The sequence below is a fragment of the Carcharodon carcharias genome, chromosome 20 (assembly GCF_017639515.1).
Source record: "Carcharodon carcharias isolate sCarCar2 chromosome 20, sCarCar2.pri, whole genome shotgun sequence".
NCBI classification, from domain to species: Eukaryota; Metazoa; Chordata; class Chondrichthyes; order Lamniformes; family Lamnidae; genus Carcharodon; species Carcharodon carcharias.
In genome coordinates, this window is record NC_054486.1 from 302,870 (window position 1) to 314,202 (window position 11,333).

Sequence of the window (11,333 nt, forward strand, 5' to 3'; positions counted from 1 at the left end):
CCCTAGCTCTAGCCAAAGTAATGTTGTCCTTGAAAGCTCTTGGACATCCTCTTTCTCCAGCACTGCAATGCTCTGCTTTGACAATATCGCCACCCCTCTTACTTTCCTTCCTTTCCTGTCTTTTCAGAACACATTGTACTCAGTAATAAATAACAACAAGTTATGCCCTCCCTTGAGACAAGCCTCTGTTAGTGTACAACATCATATTTCCATGTGGCAATCTGCACCTGGAACTCCCTAAACACTTTCAATATACTGCCTGAATTCACATGTACAGATACGAATCCTGAATTATATTTTGTTACTTTTTCCCTCATCCTGATTTCACCTCTTTCCTTGTTATCCTCTACACCAGTGCTCGCTGCCCATTGCAGTATTTTGTGCACCCAATTATTCCTCTCTAATGGTTCCTGTTTGTTCCCAAACTCTTGCTGAGTTAGATTAAAGCTCTCCCAACAACAATAGAAAAACAGTACACAAGGAACTCAGTCCATTTCCGTTAAGGTGCAATTCATCCTGATTGTGCAGTTGCCATCTCCCCCACAGCCGGCCCCACTGTCCCAGGAATCTAAAGCTCTCCACCCGGCACCATTTCTCCAGCAAAGCAGTCCTATTCTTTAACCTCCAATTTCTGTACTCACTGGCACCTGCCACTGGGAGCAATCAAGAGGTTACTACATCTGTGGTCCTGCATGCCAATTTTCTACCTGGCTCCCTAAATTCTGATTCAGAACCACATCCCCCTGCATACCTAATCCAATAGTTCCAATGAGGACCATTATACCTGTCTGTTTAACCTCCCCAAGAAGGATGTCCAGATGCTGCTCTCTTACCTGCTTTACCTTGGCACCAGCGAGGCAAAATAACACCCTAGATTCACGTCCACAACCACAGAAACACGCATCTTTCTCAATATTGTTCTTCCTTCCTTCTCTATGCCCTCCTGAACAACCGTGTCACTGCTGCTGCTGCCAAAAGCTTGGCTCTGACAGCACCCCTCTGAAGAACTAGCGCCCCACCATCTTCCAAAACGGAAAAACGATTTGTGAGTGGTACCACAGGAGATTTCTTCACTAGCTGCCTACACGTGTTGCTCTACCTGCTCATTAACCATTCCCCCTCGACCCCCAGGCCCATAGGTGGCACAATGATGATCACCCTGAAAGTGCTATCCACAGTGCCTGCAAGACTCAAGGGGCTCTATAGTTACTCCAGCAATAGCTGGAACACTGAAACCCTGAGCTCAAATTTCTGCAGCTGGCAGAAATTCCTGCACGTGTGGTCATCAGTAAACTTGTAGTTACCTTCATTTTGGACATATTGCAGAAATGCATTCCAATCAACCGAACTGCCATGCAAAGTCTTCACTCAACTTTCCTAACGTTAACTTTGTTCCACTTTGCATTATTTATATTATATCATTACACTGGTCCTAAATTTCCCTTATGACTGACACTTTTCAGTTGAATCCAAATACCTATAGCCGCTTCACACTCTGTTGTTAATTAATCATCTGCTCTTTAAATATCTCACTTCTCACCCTTTTTTTTACAACTCCTCTGCTCTAGAACTCTTGCTGCTTCTCACGCCCTGTTGTAACACTCTTGCACTTGAATTTTCGCTGTTTCCCAAGCTGATTTTCTAACACCTCTGGTCGCGAACTCTCGTGCTTCTCACACTCTTCTAAAACTCTCCTGCTCACGAATTTTCATCACTTCTCACGCCTTTTAGCTGTCTCTCTCTTCTCTGTTCTACTCTAATGTGATAAAAGAAGTATAGGTCTGAAAGGGGTTATGTGCAGCTGTTTGTTCGTTGACTGTACTTAATGTCACTCCCCATGGATTCTAATTTTGTCTCTGAAGGTTTTCCCTTTTCTATTAATAAGGGAATGCTTTCAATGTGTTTTCCCAAAGTATCAGCTTGAGCATCACCTCCAACAACGATAGCGGGCAGCATCGACAGAGCTAGGGGGGAGAGGGAAAATCTGTGAATAGTAGATTGGAATGTTGCAACAACGGATCAGAATCTATGAACAGTAGAATCAAATATTATAACAATGAATCAGAATCTGAGAAAAATATATTGGAATGTTTCAAAAATGGATCACAATCTGAATATAGAGGATTGGAATGCTACATTTATGGATCAGAATCTGAAAATAATAGATTGGAAAGATAGACCATTGGAGCGGAATCTTAGACCAGTAGATTGGAATGTTACAACAATGGACAGAAGTTTATCCACTTCCATTTACTACCTTTCTCAATATTATGATTGGCTGTCGTTAACTACTCGCATCTATTACATGATTCAAGTTATTCAAGCAGGTTATTATCCCACCCTAGCTATTGTTGGTGTACCTGGTAAGTGTCTCTGTTCCATTACTGATTTTATAAAACACATTTAGCTTCATTACTGCTCTTTTCATTTGAATTTTGGGAAGATGTTGTCAGTTGTCTTCACTTTTTGTCACAACGCTGCTTCCAATCCACTGAGACAATGATAGTTGCTGGCTAATATCTGAGATAGAACTAGGCTGTTCAAACCATGTGCGGTTCCTTTGACCCTGAACTGCTTACTGAACACACATCCTCATCATTCAAAATCCTTCCCACTAACACCTCCATAACATCACCCATCGCCAACTCCACATCATCCCTGCGGCTGAATTAACGTTCATTTGTATCTTCATAACCATTAGCTCATCCATAAACCTCCTATCCATATCCTAACTCACACAATTTCCTGTTCAGCCATCAACCCTCTGCTCTATGAGTTATATTATTTCCTGGTCTGTTGACACATCAGTTTTAATCTTCCCATTCTTGTGTTTGAATCTCTCCATGCTCACTCTCCTCCAATTAATCACAGTTAATCTGACAGTTTCCCATTTTCCCACTAATTGTTCGCCTTTAATTTTTTCCAGTCTCTTTTTGAAATGAAGATGTTTCCTTCCATATCTCCAGCTGATCTTGATTCTAACCTTTGTGGAGTTTTTGGGCCTCACAGTCTAGTCAAGCAGCAGCCTGACATAATCATCCTCATGGAATGGTACCTTATGGATAATGTCCCCGACACGAAAACCACCAGCCCTGAGTTTGACCTGTTCCGTCTTTGGGCTGATGCAGCCGAGGTGGAGGCACAGTGGTATGCACTCGGGAGTGACTTGCCTTGGGAGTCCACAACATCCACTGCGGCCCTTCTAAAGTTTCATGTCAAAAGGTCAAACATGGGCAAGGAAAGCCCCTGTTGATTTCCACGTATGGTCCCGCCACCCTCCAACCCTCGCCAAGTTAGCTGATCTATCAATACTCCTCCACTTTGAACACAGTTTGGATGAAGCACTGAGGGTTCAAAGGGCACAGAATTGGGGACTTCAATGGCAAGCATCAAGAGTGGTTCTGTTGCATGACCGCGCAACATCAAGTGATGGAAGAAGGCACTGGATTCTATAAATACTACGGACCATGACAATATACCGGCAATATTGCTGAAGACTGGTTCTCTAGGATGTTCCACAGCTGCATCAGGGTAGGTGGATAAGGTGGTGTATTGATGTTTTTGCTGAACTAGTAATCCACTGGCCTCGATTAATGCTCAGGGCAGATGGGTTGAAATCCTACTATTGCACATTTTGAAATTTGATGTCAGTTACGGACTAAGTAAATATGGAATTGAATGCTTGTTGAATGATGAATATGAAATGTATTCAAAATCCATCTGGCTCATTAATGTTCTTGAATGAGAGAGACCTACCATACTGGCATTGACTGTATGCGACTGCAGACCCTCTGAAATTACTGAAATTGTATACTAACCTCATCAGTAAAGTGCTGGAAGGATTCATCAAAACTGCTATCAAGCGGCATTTTCTAAGCAATCAACTTCTCACTGACGCCCAGTTAGTGCTCTGCCAAAGCCACCCAGCTCTGGAGCTTATAAAGCCTTGGTTCAAAGATGACAAAAAGAGCTGAACTTCTGCAGTGAGATGAGGGTGGCTTCTCTTGAGAACAAGGCAACAATTGTCCGAATGTGGCATCAAGGAGCCCTAGCAATACTGGAGTCAATGGGAATCAGGAGGGAAACTCTCCGCTGTTTGGAGTCACCTCAAGCACAAAGGAAGTTGATTCTGTTTTTTGGAGTTCAGTCATCTCAGTTCCAGGTCAAAACTGCAGCCGTTCCTCAGGGTATTGTCTTCAGCACAACCATCTTCAGCTTATTCAGCAATGACATTCCTTGCATCATAAGATCAGAAGTGGGGATGCTCGCTGATAATTGCAGAATGTGAAACACCATATGGGACTTCTCAGGTACTGAAGCTGCCCATGTATATATGCAGAAATTATTGAACAACATTCAGGCTTTGGCTGAGAAGTGGCAATTAAAATTTGTACCACACAAGCGCCATGCAAACAGCACCTCCAGAAACGCAACCATCAGCTATTGCCATGCAATATAAATAAATCATTGAACGTGGCATTCGCTGGCTGGGACAGCACTTATTGCCAATTAGTAGTTACCCTTGAGAAGCTGGTGGTGAGCTGCCTTCTTGAATGGTTTACATTCCATTTGGTGCAGGTACACCTAGTGTGTTGTAAAGAAGGAATTTCCAGGATTTTGACTCAGCCACAGTGAAGGGACGGCAATATAGTTCCAAGTCAGGATGCTGACTGACTCGGAGGGGAAATTCAAGGCATTAGTGCTCACTTATTACTGCTTCCCTTGTCCTTCTAGATGGTTGTGACATTGGGTTTGGAATGTGCTCTCTAAGCAGCCCTGGTGAAGCCCTACAGTGCATTTCTAGCTACAAGCAAACTTTAGATACACGAGCAGGTCACAGGCTTTGAATTTTCCGTAGAGGAACTCACCTCCTGAATACCCCAGGACTGCCTACCGTCTAGAAGGCACAAGTCATAAGTGCCATAAAGTACTGCCCTCTTGCCTGGATGAGTGCGGCTCCCACAACTCTTATGATGCCAGACAGCACCCAGGACAAACCTGCCCACTTTTTTTTTGTCACAGCACTCACAATCACTTCATCAAAGACAGGCAGTGACAGCGCTGTGTTCTACCGACACGATGACCTCTCACAACACTCTAAATCTCCTTAGACAGCATCTTCCACAACCGTGAGCTATGAAGCCTGAAAGGACAAGCGCAGCAGGAATATAGGAAGACCACGATCAGCGTGTTCCCCTCCAATCTCTGCAGTATTATTCTGCATGTAATCTGCAGTGGTAATCGCCATGTTTCGGGCCAAGGTGTTGGATGGTGCTTCTAGCTCAGTGATCATTAAATCAGAGACGGATTGGAGTCCCTCAAAATTTATCGATCTGTCTCTCCGTCCTATTCTGATTGCTTTGTTCTTGGGTTGGTGTCACGATGGCTGCATGAGCTGAGCTGCTGGGACACAGTTGCCATTCCCTCGACACACTGATCTACCACAAATGAGATGATCCAGTTCAGAGGCATGTGCTTCTCTGCCACCATTCCAACTGAGCTAGTACCAGAGCACAGGGGTTCTATCACATGTTGCATGGACTCAAACCTATTTTGGCAGCTCTCTCATGCATTTTAATCATGGACCTACTAACCAGATACATGGCCGAAGGCATTATAAATATTGTCTCATCCATTCGCAGTGCCTGAGCTCCCACTGTGTCAGGGAACTCAGTTTGATGGCAACTTACCTGCTGTTGTAGGTTCAAACACTAAACCCCAAATTAGACTCCAGAGGATTTGTCTCGCTGTCAAACAGAGCATCCCAGTGAACAGTGAACACAAATCTGTGCCTCTGACACCTCCTCCTGCAAAATGGCACTCTGTGCATAATTCAGTAATTCTCCACTTTATGTCTACATGTGTACCACTGGAACGTGGCTTTATGTGCTAAGCCCATTGAGTGTGACAGTGGCGATGCTGCTTCCTCGGACATATCTAGCTCCTCCTGGTGCACGATTACCTACTCCTTTGCGGGGCGGGGTGAGGGGGGGGGATGGTGGGGGTGGGAGATGTAGTGCGCAGGTTCGAAATCAGTGAGTGAAACACAAGGCAGTCATGAGAGGAAGTCATGCAGCACATCTAGTTTATTAGCGACCTTCACCCAAAGCATTCACTGTCGTCGGTTGTCGTTATTTATTGTCTCCCTGGTTGAACACTCACATACCTTGGAGTGACACATGACCATTCCCACCTGAGCTGCCTTTCCCAAATCCGAATACACCCCCTCCCTGCCCCTCAGCTCCGGCAGACCATGTCACAACATGGACAGAAGCATCCACATGGGGCGCCATGATAATCTGTGGTGGGGGGGTGCGGGGATGTGGCTCACTCTCACCCATAGGTTTCTGGGATGGTATTCCTGCCATGTGCATTGTCCTCTCCTCTACAGGCCGTCTGTGACAGAAGTTTGGGATCTCACCCGCAGTTCACTGTATCTCTCTGGCGTTGTCCTCCTCCAAGTGCAAGAGGCAAAGTGTGATTTGTTTTCTCATCGTGTCATGATGAACAGAAATTCCTCCAGCTCATTCTGCACATTTCCATACTTCATCACTGACATTGTTTGCTTAACTTTGTTCAAGAGCACAGGCTGCTGTAGCTTTGCTGAGCATAATGTGCTTGTGCCTAGCCGAGGCATGACAAAGTGCAAGCAGTGATGCTCGTTTCCATCCCAGCATGGATGTCTCACCTTCATTGGCGGAGTTCACAAGGTAATGGAGGAGCATTAAACCCTGTATCCATGTCCTCTAATGGTCCCCACTGGAGCTGACAACTTCACTAGATTCACACAAGCTCCTTTTTGTCGGCCGGAGGGAACGTGGATCCTTCACGGAACAGAATGTCCCTCTGTGTCCGTACATCTGTCAGGACGATGTCCAGGTCGTATTCCATGCAGCAGGGTGCTTCTGCCTTATGGAACACCTGGCTGCTAACACATTATGCTATCCTGGGATACGTGTATAGGAGGTACATTGGCCGATATGTGTGTTAATCATGTTGATTTCTATCATTGACTTCATAGGATGTATTGTTAGAGAGGGGGAGGTGCTGCTCTGTGTTTGCTGTATGGGAAAAGGATTTGCATGGCTCAGGCTGTGGGAATCAATATTGCATGATAAGGGAAAGGGTGACAACAGTGTCTCACTCAACCAATGTAGTTATTGCCCGATGTAATGAGTGCAGAATAATGTTCATAAATTTTGCTAGCAAGTTTGTTAACATGCCTGTTATGTGTCAATTTACCAAACACATTTGAAATGATGGCAGAATTGGGAAAGTCTGGGCAGGAGTAAACATAGATTGATATGAAAGAACAAAATCGGAGAACTACATTCGGTCAATACAACCTGTACTAGCTCTCTCTGCATCCACATTAGTCCCAAGCTCTGGCACTTAAACCCCATGCCTGCTAATTTATCCTACAGGCATTTGTCAATTTGATTATGTGTGGGTGGATAATATGTCTGTTTGTGTGTGTGACGTGTGTGTGTGTGTGTGTGTGTGTATGTGACGTATGTGTGTGTGTGTGTGTGTGTGTGAGATTTTGTGTATGTGTGTGTTTGTGTGTGTGTGTGTGTGTGTGTGAGATTGTGTGTATGTGTGTGTATGTGTTTGTATGTGTGTGTGTGTGTGAATGTGATTTGATGTGTGTGTGTGTGTGTGACGTGTGTGTGTGTGTGTGTGTGTGAGATTGTGAGTATGTGTGTGTATGTGTTTGTATGTGTGTGTGTGTGTGAACGTGATTTGATGTGTGTGTGTGTGTGTGTGACGTGTGTGTGTGTGTGTGTGTGTGAGATTGTGAGTATGTGTGTGTATGTGTTTGTATGTGTGTGTGTGTGTGAACGTGATTTGATTGTGTGTGTGTGTGTGAACGTGATTTGATGTGTGTGTGTCTGTGAGTGGTTACATAGGGGTATGAGAGAGATTGTGTGGAATTGGCCTCGCCCGATGTTGGCGGGCATCTGGGTGAGTGTGAGCGAAGGAAATAGTGGGAAACACGTTTGCAAGCCTCAGTGGCAGGCCGCCAAACTTCGGGAATTTCATTGTAATATATCTGCATACCATGAAAAGGCCAGATAGCTGGCACCATCCCCTTCTCCTCCCACAAGATGGATCATCTCAGCACCCAGCGTGCCGATGTGTTTCAAGAACAGCATATATAAGGCATGTACCTATTGAGCCGTAGTTTCAGGCAACTCGGAGGTGAGTGCAAACCAACGTTGGTCAGCGCCTGTCATGCCCCCATTTAGGACCTCAAGGTTGAGGTGCCGTGCATTCAGGGAAGGTGGTAGCAGATGCTCTGTGGATGATTTTCCAATCTCTACTAGATACAGGTGAGGTTCCGGTGGACTGGAGAAATGCAAACGTAGTTCCATTGCTAAAAAGGATAAAAGGAAACGCCAAACAATTATAAGCCAATTAGTCTTATATCGGTGGTGAGCCAATTAGTAGAATCAATCCTGACAGATAGGATTAACTGTGACATTGGAATGCATGGACTGGTCAGGGATGGTCCGCATGTATTTGTTAAAGAAGGTCTTCGCTCTCAAACTTGACAGAATTCTGTGAGGAATTGACAAGAAGAGTTGATGAAGGTAGTGCAGTGTATGTTGGGTACATCCATTTTTGGAAGGCATTTGACAAGGTCCCACGTGGCAGATTTGTCAGGAAAGTAAAAGTCTCTGGGATTCAGGATAATGTGGCAAGCTGGCTAAACAGTTGGCTTTGTAACAGGAAACAAAGGGTAATGGTCGATGGATGCCCAGGGAATAGAAAGTTGTCTCAAGTGGTGTATCACTGGGCTCGGTGTTGGTACCTTTGCTGTTTGCGTTATATATTAACGATTTGGATGTGAACTTGGGGAGCATGACTAGGAACTTTGCAGATGACCCAAGGATTGGCCGAGTAGTGGATAGTGTAGAGGATAGCCATAATCCCCAAAGGGAGGTGGATGGGTCAGTGGAGTGGGCAGTAACGTGGCAGATGGATTTCAACATAGGGAAGTGTGAGGTCTTACAATTGGGGAGGTCAAACAGTTACAGGGATTACAAAAAAATGGAAATATCCATAGAGGGGTAGACAAGTTGAGTGAACGTGGCGTACAAGTATACAGGGCTCTGAAGGCAGCAGTTTAAGAAGGTTTGGTTGGAAAGAAGGCAAATGGAATTCTCCCCTTCATTGGCAGTGGTATGGAACATAAAATTAAGGATATAATTTTGGAATTGTATAAAACACTGGTGAGGCCACAACTGAAATATTGTGTGCAGTTCTGGCACCACATTACAGGAAGGACATAATAGCTCTGGGGAGAGTGCAGAGGAGGTTTACAAGACTGTTGCCAGGGTTAGAAAAGTGTAGCTCGGGGAAGAGATTGGATAGGTTGGGGTTATTTTACTTAGAACAAAGAAGGCTGAGAGGTGACTTGATTGAGGTGTTCAAAATTATGAGGGGAATAGAAAGAGTGGACAGGATAACATTGTTTCCCTTGCTGGAGAATTCTAGAACCGAGGACATAGATTCAAGATAAGTGGCAAAGGTGTAGGGGGGACATGAGGAAGATTTCTTTCACGCAGAGGGGAGTTGGTGTCTGGAATTCGCTGCCCAAATTGGTGGTAGAGGCAGAAACTTAAACTCTTTTTAAAAAGAACCTGGAACTGCACCTAAAGTGCTGTAAGCTGCAGGGCTATGGGCCGGGTGCAAGAAGCTGGGATTTGAAAGGTCACCCGGGTGTCCTGGGGCTGGCATGGACAAGATGGGCCGAATAGCCTCCTTCTGTGCTGAATCTCCATGGATCTATGGTTAGATATTTCTAATCTGTTTCAGTTTGTGCGAGAGTGCTGGAGTGTTTGTGCCTGTGGGTGTCTGTGTGTGAGAGAGTGTTTGCATTTGAAAACATATTTTTCTAAGTGTTTGGGCATGCATGTGTGAATGAGTGCTATTGTGGTAAAGAGTGTGTGGGCACCTGTTTGAGAGTGTGCGCTTGTTTGCCTGAGAGTGTTTGTGCCATTATGTGTTTGCATGTGTTTGTCTATGTGTTTGTGTGCATCTCTGTGAATATCTTTACACGTGTCAGTGTGTGCATCAGCATTTGTGTGTATGTGTGCGTGCCCATCAGTGTGTGTTTCAGTGTGCGTGTATGCATGTGTGTGTGTGCCTATTTGTGTATGTGTGTGAGTGCTTTTGTGTGTGTGTCTCTGTATATGAGATTGTGTGTGTTTGTGTGTGGGCATGTGTGCAAGTGTGCAGATGTATGTATATGTGTGCGTTCTGCATGTGTGAGTCTGCTTGAGGTTGTGTGTCTCTGTGTGGAGAGAGTGTCGGTGTGAGTGTGTGACAGATTGTGTTTATGAGAGTGTAGACGCTTCTTTGTGCCTGTATGTGTGAGTGCCTGTTTGTTTTTGTTTGTGTGTGTGAGTTTATGTTTGAGAGTGACAGAGAGAGGGAGGGAGAGGGAGAGTCTTTTAATGATTGTGCAAATCTATCTGTGCATTTGTCCATGTGTTGGTGTTTGTGTGTGGCGTTTTTTGCTAGTGATTTCCCGTGAGTGTTTGTGCATTTCTGTGTGCGTGTGTGTGTGAAAGAGTTTTCTTCAATATGTGATCTGGGCTTTGCTGTCTAGGGCAGCCTTAATTATTTGTACCTAATTATGTTGAGAGTTAATGTACTTCTGTGTGTTTCAATGAATGTGCGTGTGGAAGTGTGATTTTCTGTGTGCAATTGAGTGGCTGTGTTCTTATGTGTGCATATTTGTGTTTTGGGTATGTGTGCATGTCACCATGTAAACATATGTTTGTGTTTGTATGTGTGTATGAGTGCGTGTGTGTGTGTGTGTATGTGTTTGTGTGTATGCGTTCGCTTCTGTGTTTGTTTTGTGTGTGTGTGTGTGTGTTTCCGTGTGTTTGTGTGAGTGCGTATGAAAGTTTTCATCTGTAAGATGTGTGCATGTGTGTATTTGTATGTATGCCTGCTTGCATGCGCAAGTGTTTTTTGTGTTCCTTTGCATGTGCCTTAGCATATGTTCTACGTTTATCTATGTGTGTGCGTTTGCCTTTGAGTGTGCGTGTGTTAGTGTGTGTTTGTGTGTGTGAGTTTGTGTGTATGAACGAGTGTGTGTGCAGGTTTCTATTTGTGTGTGTGTGTGCTTCTGTGTGTTGTGTGTGTGCTTGCAAATGTTTGTGTGCCTGTGTCTGAGAGTGTGCACCTGTAAGTGTGCGTGCATGTGTGTATGCGAGAGTGTGCCTGTTTTGTTTGTGATTGTGCGTGCCTCTCTGTGTGTCTTTGCAAATGTTCTCTTTTTATCTATGCGTTTGTGCTTGCATGTGAGTGAATGCACG